This window comes from Vigna unguiculata, unplaced genomic scaffold (assembly GCF_037176805.1).
Source record: "Vigna unguiculata cultivar grain cowpea cultivar isolate G323 ecotype 2 unplaced genomic scaffold, ASM3717680v1 ptg000026l_ERROPOS8192196, whole genome shotgun sequence".
NCBI lineage: Eukaryota > Viridiplantae > Streptophyta > Magnoliopsida > Fabales > Fabaceae > Vigna > Vigna unguiculata.
The window spans coordinates 37,005-46,721 of NW_028196670.1; the positions used below are offsets into that span (position 1 = coordinate 37,005).

Sequence of the window (9,717 nt, forward strand, 5' to 3'; positions counted from 1 at the left end):
AACTGACTACTACCAAAATCTCTTCAGACCAAAACGACCCACCTCACGTCCCCGTGCCCCCGCGCCGCGCCAAGTGTTCAAACTTAGGCCCAATGCGAAACCCATATGTACATTGATCGTGCAATACTTCACAGGTGCGATCATACCAGCACTAATGCACCGGATCCCATCAGAACTCCGCAGTTAAGCGTGCTTGGGCGAGAGTAGTACTAGGATGGGTGACCTCCTGGGAAGTCCTCGTGTTGCACCTCTTTTTTACGTTATTTTCTTTTCCTACGTTCTTTTCATCACTGTTTTCTTTTGCAATCAAATCCTAAATTATCACCTAAATCATTCCAACTGACTACTACCAAAATCTCTTCAGACCAAAACAACCCACCTCACGTCCCCGTGCCCCCGCGCCGCGCCAAGTGTTCAAACTTAGGCCCAATGCGAAACCCATATGTACATTGATCGTGCAATACTTCACAGGTGCGATCATACCAGCACTAATGCACCGGATCCCATCAGAACTCCGCAGTTAAGCGTGCTTGGGCGAGAGTAGTACTAGGATGGGTGACCTCCTGGGAAGTCCTCGTGTTGCACCTCTTTTTTACGTTATTTTCTTTTCCCACGTTCTTTTCATCACTGTTTTCTTTTGCAATCAAATCCTAAATTATCACCTAAATCATTCCAACTGACTACTACCAAAATCTCTTCAGACCAAAACAACCCACCTCACCTCCCCGTGCCCCCGCGCCGCGCCAAGTGTTCAAACTTAGGCCCAATGCGAAACCCATATGTACATTGATCGTGCAATACTTCACAGGTGCGATCATACCAGCACTAATGCACCGGATCCCATCAGAACTCCGCAGTTAAGCGTGCTTGGGCGAGAGTAGTACTAGGATGGGTGACCTCCTGGGAAGTCCTCGTGTTGCACCTCTTTTTTACGTTATTTTCTTTTCCCACGTTCTTTTCATCACTGTTTTCTTTTGCAATCAAATCCTAAATTATCACCTAAATCATTCCAACTGACTACTACCAAAATCTCTTCAGACCAAAACAACCCACCTCACGTCCCCGTGCCCCCGCGCCGCGCCAAGTGTTCAAACTTAGGCCCAATGCGAAACCCATATGTACATTGATCGTGCAATACTTCACAGGTGCGATCATACCAGCACTAATGCACCGGATCCCATCAGAACTCCGCAGTTAAGCGTGCTTGGGCGAGAGTAGTACTAGGATGGGTGACCTCCTGGGAAGTCCTCGTGTTGCACCTCTTTTTTACGTTATTTTCTTTTCCCACGTTCTTTTCATCACTGTTTTCTTTTGCAATCAAATCCTAAATTATCACCTAAATCATTCCAACTGACTACTACCAAAATCTCTTCAGACCAAAACAACCCACCTCACCTCCCCGTGCCCCCGCGCCGCGCCAAGTGTTCAAACTTAGGCCCAATGCGAAACCCATATGTACATTGATCGTGCAATACTTCACAGGTGCGATCATACCAGCACTAATGCACCGGATCCCATCAGAACTCCGCAGTTAAGCGTGCTTGGGCGAGAGTAGTACTAGGATGGGTGACCTCCTGGGAAGTCCTCGTGTTGCACCTCTTTTTTACGTTATTTTCTTTTCCCACGTTCTTTTCATCACTGTTTTCTTTTGCAATCAAATCCTAAATTATCACCTAAATCATTCCAACTGACTACTACCAAAATCTCTTCAGACCAAAACAACCCACCTCACGTCCCCGTGCCCCCGCGCCGCGCCAAGTGTTCAAACTTAGGCCCAATGCGAAACCCATATGTACATTGATCGTGCAATACTTCACAGGTGCGATCATACCAGCACTAATGCACCGGATCCCATCAGAACTCCGCAGTTAAGCGTGCTTGGGCGAGAGTAGTACTAGGATGGGTGACCTCCTGGGAAGTCCTCGTGTTGCACCTCTTTTTTACGTTATTTTCTTTTCCCACGTTCTTTTCATCACTGTTTTCTTTTGCAATCAAATCCTAAATTATCACCTAAATCATTCCAACTGACTACTACCAAAATCTCTTCAGACCAAAACAACCCACCTCACCTCCCCGTGCCCCCGCGCCGCGCCAAGTGTTCAAACTTAGGCCCAATGCGAAACCCATATGTACATTGATCGTGCAATACTTCACAGGTGCGATCATACCAGCACTAATGCACCGGATCCCATCAGAACTCCGCAGCTAAGCGTGCTTGGGCGAGAGTAGTACTAGGATGGGTGACCTCCTGGGAAGTCCTCGTGTTGCACCTCTTTTTTACGTTATTTTCTTTTCCCACGTTCTTTTCATCACTGTTTTCTTTTGCAATCAAATCCTAAATTATCACCTAAATCATTCCAACTGACTACTACCAAAATCTCTTCAGACCAAAACAACCCACCTCACGTCCCCGTGCCCCCGCGCCGCGCCAAGTGTTCAAACTTAGGCCCAATGCGAAACCCATATGTACATTGATCGTGCAATACTTCACAGGTGCGATCATACCAGCACTAATGCACCGGATCCCATCAGAACTCCGCAGCTAAGCGTGCTTGGGCGAGAGTAGTACTAGGATGGGTGACCTCCTGGGAAGTCCTCGTGTTGCACCTCTTTTTTACGTTATTTTCTTTTCCCACGTTCTTTTCATCACTGTTTTCTTTTGCAATCAAATCCTAAATTATCACCTAAATCATTCCAACTGACTACTACCAAAATCTCTTCAGACCAAAACAACCCACCTCACGTCCCCGTGCCCCCGCGCCGCGCCAAGTGTTCAAACTTAGGCCCAATGCGAAACCCATATGTACATTGATCGTGCAATACTTCACAGGTGCGATCATACCAGCACTAATGCACCGGATCCCATCAGAACTCCGCAGTTAAGCGTGCTTGGGCGAGAGTAGTACTAGGATGGGTGACCTCCTGGGAAGTCCTCGTGTTGCACCTCTTTTTTACGTTATTTTCTTTTCCCACGTTCTTTTCATCACTGTTTTCTTTTGCAATCAAATCCTAAATTATCACCTAAATCATTCCAACTGACTACTACCAAAATCTCTTCAGACCAAAACAACCCACCTCACGTCCCCGTGCCCCCGCGCCGCGCCAAGTGTTCAAACTTAGGCCCAATGCGAAACCCATATGTACATTGATCGTGCAATACTTCACAGGTGCGATCATACCAGCACTAATGCACCGGATCCCATCAGAACTCCGCAGTTAAGCGTGCTTGGGCGAGAGTAGTACTAGGATGGGTGACCTCCTGGGAAGTCCTCGTGTTGCACCTCTTTTTTACGTTATTTTCTTTTCCCACGTTCTTTTCATCACTGTTTTCTTTTGCAATCAAATCCTAAATTATCACCTAAATCATTCCAACTGACTACTACCAAAATCTCTTCAGACCAAAACAACCCACCTCACCTCCCCGTGCCCCCGCGCCGCGCCAAGTGTTCAAACTTAGGCCCAATGCGAAACCCATATGTACATTGATCGTGCAATACTTCACAGGTGCGATCATACCAGCACTAATGCACCGGATCCCATCAGAACTCCGCAGTTAAGCGTGCTTGGGCGAGAGTAGTACTAGGATGGGTGACCTCCTGGGAAGTCCTCGTGTTGCACCTCTTTTTTACGTTATTTTCTTTTCCCACGTTCTTTTCATCACTGTTTTCTTTTGCAATCAAATCCTAAATTATCACCTAAATCATTCCAACTGACTACTACCAAAATCTCTTCAGACCAAAACAACCCACCTCACGTCCCCGTGCCCCCGCGCCGCGCCAAGTGTTCAAACTTAGGCCCAATGCGAAACCCATATGTACATTGATCGTGCAATACTTCACAGGTGCGATCATACCAGCACTAATGCACCGGATCCCATCAGAACTCCGCAGTTAAGCGTGCTTGGGCGAGAGTAGTACTAGGATGGGTGACCTCCTGGGAAGTCCTCGTGTTGCACCTCTTTTTTACGTTATTTTCTTTTCCCACGTTCTTTTCATCACTGTTTTCTTTTGCAATCAAATCCTAAATTATCACCTAAATCATTCCAACTGACTACTACCAAAATCTCTTCAGACCAAAACAACCCACCTCACCTCCCCGTGCCCCCGCGCCGCGCCAAGTGTTCAAACTTAGGCCCAATGCGAAACCCATATGTACATTGATCGTGCAATACTTCACAGGTGCGATCATACCAGCACTAATGCACCGGATCCCATCAGAACTCCGCAGTTAAGCGTGCTTGGGCGAGAGTAGTACTAGGATGGGTGACCTCCTGGGAAGTCCTCGTGTTGCACCTCTTTTTTACGTTATTTTCTTTTCCCACGTTCTTTTCATCACTGTTTTCTTTTGCAATCAAATCCTAAATTATCACCTAAATCATTCCAACTGACTACTACCAAAATCTCTTCAGACCAAAACAACCCACCTCACCTCCCCGTGCCCCCGCGCCGCGCCAAGTGTTCAAACTTAGGCCCAATGCGAAACCCATATGTACATTGATCGTGCAATACTTCACAGGTGCGATCATACCAGCACTAATGCACCGGATCCCATCAGAACTCCGCAGTTAAGCGTGCTTGGGCGAGAGTAGTACTAGGATGGGTGACCTCCTGGGAAGTCCTCGTGTTGCACCTCTTTTTTACGTTATTTTCTTTTCCCACGTTCTTTTCATCACTGTTTTCTTTTGCAATCAAATCCTAAATTATCACCTAAATCATTCCAACTGACTACTACCAAAATCTCTTCAGACCAAAACAACCCACCTCACGTCCCCGTGCCCCCGCGCCGCGCCAAGTGTTCAAACTTAGGCCCAATGCGAAACCCATATGTACATTGATCGTGCAATACTTCACAGGTGCGATCATACCAGCACTAATGCACCGGATCCCATCAGAACTCCGCAGTTAAGCGTGCTTGGGCGAGAGTAGTACTAGGATGGGTGACCTCCTGGGAAGTCCTCGTGTTGCACCTCTTTTTTACGTTATTTTCTTTTCCCACGTTCTTTTCATCACTGTTTTCTTTTGCAATCAAATCCTAAATTATCACCTAAATCATTCCAACTGACTACTACCAAAATCTCTTCAGACCAAAACAACCCACCTCACCTCCCCGTGCCCCCGCGCCGCGCCAAGTGTTCAAACTTAGGCCCAATGCGAAACCCATATGTACATTGATCGTGCAATACTTCACAGGTGCGATCATACCAGCACTAATGCACCGGATCCCATCAGAACTCCGCAGCTAAGCGTGCTTGGGCGAGAGTAGTACTAGGATGGGTGACCTCCTGGGAAGTCCTCGTGTTGCACCTCTTTTTTACGTTATTTTCTTTTCCCACGTTCTTTTCATCACTGTTTTCTTTTGCAATCAAATCCTAAATTATCACCTAAATCATTCCAACTGACTACTACCAAAATCTCTTCAGACCAAAACAACCCACCTCACGTCCCCGTGCCCCCGCGCCGCGCCAAGTGTTCAAACTTAGGCCCAATGCGAAACCCATATGTACATTGATCGTGCAATACTTCACAGGTGCGATCATACCAGCACTAATGCACCGGATCCCATCAGAACTCCGCAGCTAAGCGTGCTTGGGCGAGAGTAGTACTAGGATGGGTGACCTCCTGGGAAGTCCTCGTGTTGCACCTCTTTTTTACGTTATTTTCTTTTCCCACGTTCTTTTCATCACTGTTTTCTTTTGCAATCAAATCCTAAATTATCACCTAAATCATTCCAACTGACTACTACCAAAATCTCTTCAGACCAAAACAACCCACCTCACGTCCCCGTGCCCCCGCGCCGCGCCAAGTGTTCAAACTTAGGCCCAATGCGAAACCCATATGTACATTGATCGTGCAATACTTCACAGGTGCGATCATACCAGCACTAATGCACCGGATCCCATCAGAACTCCGCAGTTAAGCGTGCTTGGGCGAGAGTAGTACTAGGATGGGTGACCTCCTGGGAAGTCCTCGTGTTGCACCTCTTTTTTACGTTATTTTCTTTTCCCACGTTCTTTTCATCACTGTTTTCTTTTGCAATCAAATCCTAAATTATCACCTAAATCATTCCAACTGACTACTACCAAAATCTCTTCAGACCAAAACAACCCACCTCACGTCCCCGTGCCCCCGCGCCGCGCCAAGTGTTCAAACTTAGGCCCAATGCGAAACCCATATGTACATTGATCGTGCAATACTTCACAGGTGCGATCATACCAGCACTAATGCACCGGATCCCATCAGAACTCCGCAGTTAAGCGTGCTTGGGCGAGAGTAGTACTAGGATGGGTGACCTCCTGGGAAGTCCTCGTGTTGCACCTCTTTTTTACGTTATTTTCTTTTCCCACGTTCTTTTCATCACTGTTTTCTTTTGCAATCAAATCCTAAATTATCACCTAAATCATTCCAACTGACTACTACCAAAATCTCTTCAGACCAAAACAACCCACCTCACGTCCCCGTGCCCCCGCGCCGCGCCAAGTGTTCAAACTTAGGCCCAATGCGAAACCCATATGTACATTGATCGTGCAATACTTCACAGGTGCGATCATACCAGCACTAATGCACCGGATCCCATCAGAACTCCGCAGTTAAGCGTGCTTGGGCGAGAGTAGTACTAGGATGGGTGACCTCCTGGGAAGTCCTCGTGTTGCACCTCTTTTTTACGTTATTTTCTTTTCCTACGTTCTTTTCATCACTGTTTTCTTTTGCAATCAAATCCTAAATTATCACCTAAATCATTCCAACTGACTACTACCAAAATCTCTTCAGACCAAAACAACCCACCTCACGTCCCCGTGCCCCCGCGCCGCGCCAAGTGTTCAAACTTAGGCCCAATGCGAAACCCATATGTACATTGATCGTGCAATACTTCACAGGTGCGATCATACCAGCACTAATGCACCGGATCCCATCAGAACTCCGCAGTTAAGCGTGCTTCGGCGAGAGTAGTACTAGGATGGGTGACCTCCTGGGAAGTCCTCGTGTTGCACCTCTTTTTTACGTTATTTTCTTTTCCCACGTTCTTTTCATCACTGTTTTCTTTTGCAATCAAATCCTAAATTATCACCTAAATCATTCCAACTGACTACTACCAAAATCTCTTCAGACCAAAACAACCCACCTCACCTCCCCGTGCCCCCGCGCCGCGCCAAGTGTTCAAACTTAGGCCCAATGCGAAACCCATATGTACATTGATCGTGCAATACTTCACAGGTGCGATCATACCAGCACTAATGCACCGGATCCCATCAGAACTCCGCAGTTAAGCATGCTTGGGCGAGAGTAGTACTAGGATGGGTGACCTCCTGGGAAGTCCTCGTGTTGCACCTCTTTTTTACGTTATTTTCTTTTCCCACGTTCTTTTCATCACTGTTTTCTTTTGCAATCAAATCCTAAATTATCACCTAAATCATTCCAACTGACTACTACCAAAATCTCTTCAGACCAAAACAACCCACCTCACGTCCCCGTGCCCCCGCGCCGCGCCAAGTGTTCAAACTTAGGCCCAATGCGAAACCCATATGTACATTGATCGTGCAATACTTCACAGGTGCGATCATACCAGCACTAATGCACCGGATCCCATCAGAACTCCGCAGTTAAGCGTGCTTGGGCGAGAGTAGTACTAGGATGGGTGACCTCCTGGGAAGTCCTCGTGTTGCACCTCTTTTTTACGTTATTTTCTTTTCCTACGTTCTTTTCATCACTGTTTTCTTTTGCAATCAAATCCTAAATTATCACCTAAATCATTCCAACTGACTACTACCAAAATCTCTTCAGACCAAAACAACCCACCTCACGTCCCCGTGCCCCCGCGCCGCGCCAAGTGTTCAAACTTAGGCCCAATGCGAAACCCATATGTACATTGATCGTGCAATACTTCACAGGTGCGATCATACCAGCACTAATGCACCGGATCCCATCAGAACTCCGCAGTTAAGCGTGCTTGGGCGAGAGTAGTACTAGGATGGGTGACCTCCTGGGAAGTCCTCGTGTTGCACCTCTTTTTTACGTTATTTTCTTTTCCCACGTTCTTTTCATCACTGTTTTCTTTTGCAATCAAATCCTAAATTATCACCTAAATCATTCCAACTGACTACTACCAAAATCTCTTCAGACCAAAACAACCCACCTCACGTCCCCGTGCCCCCGCGCCGCGCCAAGTGTTCAAACTTAGGCCCAATGCGAAACCCATATGTACATTGATCGTGCAATACTTCACAGGTGCGATCATACCAGCACTAATGCACCGGATCCCATCAGAACTCCGCAGTTAAGCGTGCTTGGGCGAGAGTAGTACTAGGATGGGTGACCTCCTGGGAAGTCCTCGTGTTGCACCTCTTTTTTACGTTATTTTCTTTTCCTACGTTCTTTTCATCACTGTTTTCTTTTGCAATCAAATCCTAAATTATCACCTAAATCATTCCAACTGACTACTACCAAAATCTCTTCAGACCAAAACAACCCACCTCACGTCCCCGTGCCCCCGCGCCGCGCCAAGTGTTCAAACTTAGGCCCAATGCGAAACCCATATGTACATTGATCGTGCAATACTTCACAGGTGCGATCATACCAGCACTAATGCACCGGATCCCATCAGAACTCCGCAGTTAAGCGTGCTTGGGCGAGAGTAGTACTAGGATGGGTGACCTCCTGGGAAGTCCTCGTGTTGCACCTCTTTTTTACGTTATTTTCTTTTCCCACGTTCTTTTCATCACTGTTTTCTTTTGCAATCAAATCCTAAATTATCACCTAAATCATTCCAACTGACTACTACCAAAATCTCTTCAGACCAAAACAACCCACCTCACCTCCCCGTGCCCCCGCGCCGCGCCAAGTGTTCAAACTTAGGCCCAATGCGAAACCCATATGTACATTGATCGTGCAATACTTCACAGGTGCGATCATACCAGCACTAATGCACCGGATCCCATCAGAACTCCGCAGTTAAGCGTGCTTGGGCGAGAGTAGTACTAGGATGGGTGACCTCCTGGGAAGTCCTCGTGTTGCACCTCTTTTTTACGTTATTTTCTTTTCCCACGTTCTTTTCATCACTGTTTTCTTTTGCAATCAAATCCTAAATTATCACCTAAATCATTCCAACTGACTACTACCAAAATCTCTTCAGACCAAAACAACCCACCTCACGTCCCCGTGCCCCCGCGCCGCGCCAAGTGTTCAAACTTAGGCCCAATGCGAAACCCATATGTACATTGATCGTGCAATACTTCACAGGTGCGATCATACCAGCACTAATGCACCGGATCCCATCAGAACTCCGCAGTTAAGCGTGCTTGGGCGAGAGTAGTACTAGGATGGGTGACCTCCTGGGAAGTCCTCGTGTTGCACCTCTTTTTTACGTTATTTTCTTTTCCCACGTTCTTTTCATCACTGTTTTCTTTTGCAATCAAATCCTAAATTATCACCTAAATCATTCCAACTGACTACTACCAAAATCTCTTCAGACCAAAACAACCCACCTCACCTCCCCGTGCCCCCGCGCCGCGCCAAGTGTTCAAACTTAGGCCCAATGCGAAACCCATATGTACATTGATCGTGCAATACTTCACAGGTGCGATCATACCAGCACTAATGCACCGGATCCCATCAGAACTCCGCAGTTAAGCGTGCTTGGGCGAGAGTAGTACTAGGATGGGTGACCTCCTGGGAAGTCCTCGTGTTGCACCTCTTTTTTACGTTATTTTCTTTTCCCACGTTC

General features: G+C 47.0%; 29 non-coding genes across 29 annotated transcripts; all 29 read left to right on the forward strand.

Moving 5' to 3' along the window:
* Positions 1-132: 132 nt before the first annotated feature.
* LOC146878811 (5S ribosomal RNA) lies at positions 133-251 on the forward strand. Its single transcript, XR_014988682.1, has one exon. It is a non-coding gene; the product is annotated as a 5S ribosomal RNA (ribosomal RNA).
* A 218-nt stretch (positions 252-469) lies between these two features.
* On the forward strand, positions 470-588 carry LOC146878812 (5S ribosomal RNA). The gene has a single exon (XR_014988683.1). It is a non-coding gene; the product is annotated as a 5S ribosomal RNA (ribosomal RNA).
* A 218-nt stretch (positions 589-806) lies between these two features.
* Positions 807-925, forward strand: LOC146878813 (5S ribosomal RNA). The gene has a single exon (XR_014988684.1). It is a non-coding gene; the product is annotated as a 5S ribosomal RNA (ribosomal RNA).
* Positions 926-1,143: 218 nt separating this feature from the next.
* LOC146878814 (5S ribosomal RNA) lies at positions 1,144-1,262 on the forward strand. Its single transcript, XR_014988685.1, has one exon. It is a non-coding gene; the product is annotated as a 5S ribosomal RNA (ribosomal RNA).
* A 218-nt stretch (positions 1,263-1,480) lies between these two features.
* On the forward strand, positions 1,481-1,599 carry LOC146878815 (5S ribosomal RNA). Its single transcript, XR_014988686.1, has one exon. It is a non-coding gene; the product is annotated as a 5S ribosomal RNA (ribosomal RNA).
* Positions 1,600-1,817: 218 nt separating this feature from the next.
* LOC146878816 (5S ribosomal RNA) lies at positions 1,818-1,936 on the forward strand. Its single transcript, XR_014988687.1, has one exon. It is a non-coding gene; the product is annotated as a 5S ribosomal RNA (ribosomal RNA).
* A 218-nt stretch (positions 1,937-2,154) lies between these two features.
* On the forward strand, positions 2,155-2,273 carry LOC146878817 (5S ribosomal RNA). The gene has a single exon (XR_014988938.1). It is a non-coding gene; the product is annotated as a 5S ribosomal RNA (ribosomal RNA).
* A 218-nt stretch (positions 2,274-2,491) lies between these two features.
* LOC146878818 (5S ribosomal RNA) lies at positions 2,492-2,610 on the forward strand. The gene has a single exon (XR_014988939.1). It is a non-coding gene; the product is annotated as a 5S ribosomal RNA (ribosomal RNA).
* Positions 2,611-2,828: 218 nt separating this feature from the next.
* LOC146878819 (5S ribosomal RNA) lies at positions 2,829-2,947 on the forward strand. The gene has a single exon (XR_014988688.1). It is a non-coding gene; the product is annotated as a 5S ribosomal RNA (ribosomal RNA).
* Positions 2,948-3,165: 218 nt separating this feature from the next.
* Positions 3,166-3,284, forward strand: LOC146878820 (5S ribosomal RNA). Its single transcript, XR_014988690.1, has one exon. It is a non-coding gene; the product is annotated as a 5S ribosomal RNA (ribosomal RNA).
* Positions 3,285-3,502: 218 nt separating this feature from the next.
* Positions 3,503-3,621, forward strand: LOC146878821 (5S ribosomal RNA). The gene has a single exon (XR_014988691.1). It is a non-coding gene; the product is annotated as a 5S ribosomal RNA (ribosomal RNA).
* Positions 3,622-3,839: 218 nt separating this feature from the next.
* LOC146878822 (5S ribosomal RNA) lies at positions 3,840-3,958 on the forward strand. Its single transcript, XR_014988692.1, has one exon. It is a non-coding gene; the product is annotated as a 5S ribosomal RNA (ribosomal RNA).
* A 218-nt stretch (positions 3,959-4,176) lies between these two features.
* On the forward strand, positions 4,177-4,295 carry LOC146878823 (5S ribosomal RNA). The gene has a single exon (XR_014988693.1). It is a non-coding gene; the product is annotated as a 5S ribosomal RNA (ribosomal RNA).
* Positions 4,296-4,513: 218 nt separating this feature from the next.
* On the forward strand, positions 4,514-4,632 carry LOC146878824 (5S ribosomal RNA). Its single transcript, XR_014988694.1, has one exon. It is a non-coding gene; the product is annotated as a 5S ribosomal RNA (ribosomal RNA).
* Positions 4,633-4,850: 218 nt separating this feature from the next.
* Positions 4,851-4,969, forward strand: LOC146878825 (5S ribosomal RNA). The gene has a single exon (XR_014988695.1). It is a non-coding gene; the product is annotated as a 5S ribosomal RNA (ribosomal RNA).
* Positions 4,970-5,187: 218 nt separating this feature from the next.
* Positions 5,188-5,306, forward strand: LOC146878826 (5S ribosomal RNA). The gene has a single exon (XR_014988940.1). It is a non-coding gene; the product is annotated as a 5S ribosomal RNA (ribosomal RNA).
* A 218-nt stretch (positions 5,307-5,524) lies between these two features.
* LOC146878827 (5S ribosomal RNA) lies at positions 5,525-5,643 on the forward strand. Its single transcript, XR_014988941.1, has one exon. It is a non-coding gene; the product is annotated as a 5S ribosomal RNA (ribosomal RNA).
* Positions 5,644-5,861: 218 nt separating this feature from the next.
* Positions 5,862-5,980, forward strand: LOC146878828 (5S ribosomal RNA). The gene has a single exon (XR_014988696.1). It is a non-coding gene; the product is annotated as a 5S ribosomal RNA (ribosomal RNA).
* A 218-nt stretch (positions 5,981-6,198) lies between these two features.
* LOC146878829 (5S ribosomal RNA) lies at positions 6,199-6,317 on the forward strand. The gene has a single exon (XR_014988697.1). It is a non-coding gene; the product is annotated as a 5S ribosomal RNA (ribosomal RNA).
* A 218-nt stretch (positions 6,318-6,535) lies between these two features.
* On the forward strand, positions 6,536-6,654 carry LOC146878830 (5S ribosomal RNA). Its single transcript, XR_014988698.1, has one exon. It is a non-coding gene; the product is annotated as a 5S ribosomal RNA (ribosomal RNA).
* Positions 6,655-6,872: 218 nt separating this feature from the next.
* LOC146878831 (5S ribosomal RNA) lies at positions 6,873-6,991 on the forward strand. The gene has a single exon (XR_014989102.1). It is a non-coding gene; the product is annotated as a 5S ribosomal RNA (ribosomal RNA).
* A 218-nt stretch (positions 6,992-7,209) lies between these two features.
* LOC146878832 (5S ribosomal RNA) lies at positions 7,210-7,328 on the forward strand. Its single transcript, XR_014989029.1, has one exon. It is a non-coding gene; the product is annotated as a 5S ribosomal RNA (ribosomal RNA).
* A 218-nt stretch (positions 7,329-7,546) lies between these two features.
* LOC146878833 (5S ribosomal RNA) lies at positions 7,547-7,665 on the forward strand. The gene has a single exon (XR_014988699.1). It is a non-coding gene; the product is annotated as a 5S ribosomal RNA (ribosomal RNA).
* Positions 7,666-7,883: 218 nt separating this feature from the next.
* LOC146878834 (5S ribosomal RNA) lies at positions 7,884-8,002 on the forward strand. Its single transcript, XR_014988701.1, has one exon. It is a non-coding gene; the product is annotated as a 5S ribosomal RNA (ribosomal RNA).
* A 218-nt stretch (positions 8,003-8,220) lies between these two features.
* LOC146878835 (5S ribosomal RNA) lies at positions 8,221-8,339 on the forward strand. Its single transcript, XR_014988702.1, has one exon. It is a non-coding gene; the product is annotated as a 5S ribosomal RNA (ribosomal RNA).
* Positions 8,340-8,557: 218 nt separating this feature from the next.
* On the forward strand, positions 8,558-8,676 carry LOC146878836 (5S ribosomal RNA). The gene has a single exon (XR_014988703.1). It is a non-coding gene; the product is annotated as a 5S ribosomal RNA (ribosomal RNA).
* Positions 8,677-8,894: 218 nt separating this feature from the next.
* Positions 8,895-9,013, forward strand: LOC146878837 (5S ribosomal RNA). The gene has a single exon (XR_014988704.1). It is a non-coding gene; the product is annotated as a 5S ribosomal RNA (ribosomal RNA).
* A 218-nt stretch (positions 9,014-9,231) lies between these two features.
* LOC146878838 (5S ribosomal RNA) lies at positions 9,232-9,350 on the forward strand. The gene has a single exon (XR_014988705.1). It is a non-coding gene; the product is annotated as a 5S ribosomal RNA (ribosomal RNA).
* Positions 9,351-9,568: 218 nt separating this feature from the next.
* On the forward strand, positions 9,569-9,687 carry LOC146878839 (5S ribosomal RNA). The gene has a single exon (XR_014988706.1). It is a non-coding gene; the product is annotated as a 5S ribosomal RNA (ribosomal RNA).
* The last annotated feature ends 30 nt before the right edge of the window (positions 9,688-9,717 follow it).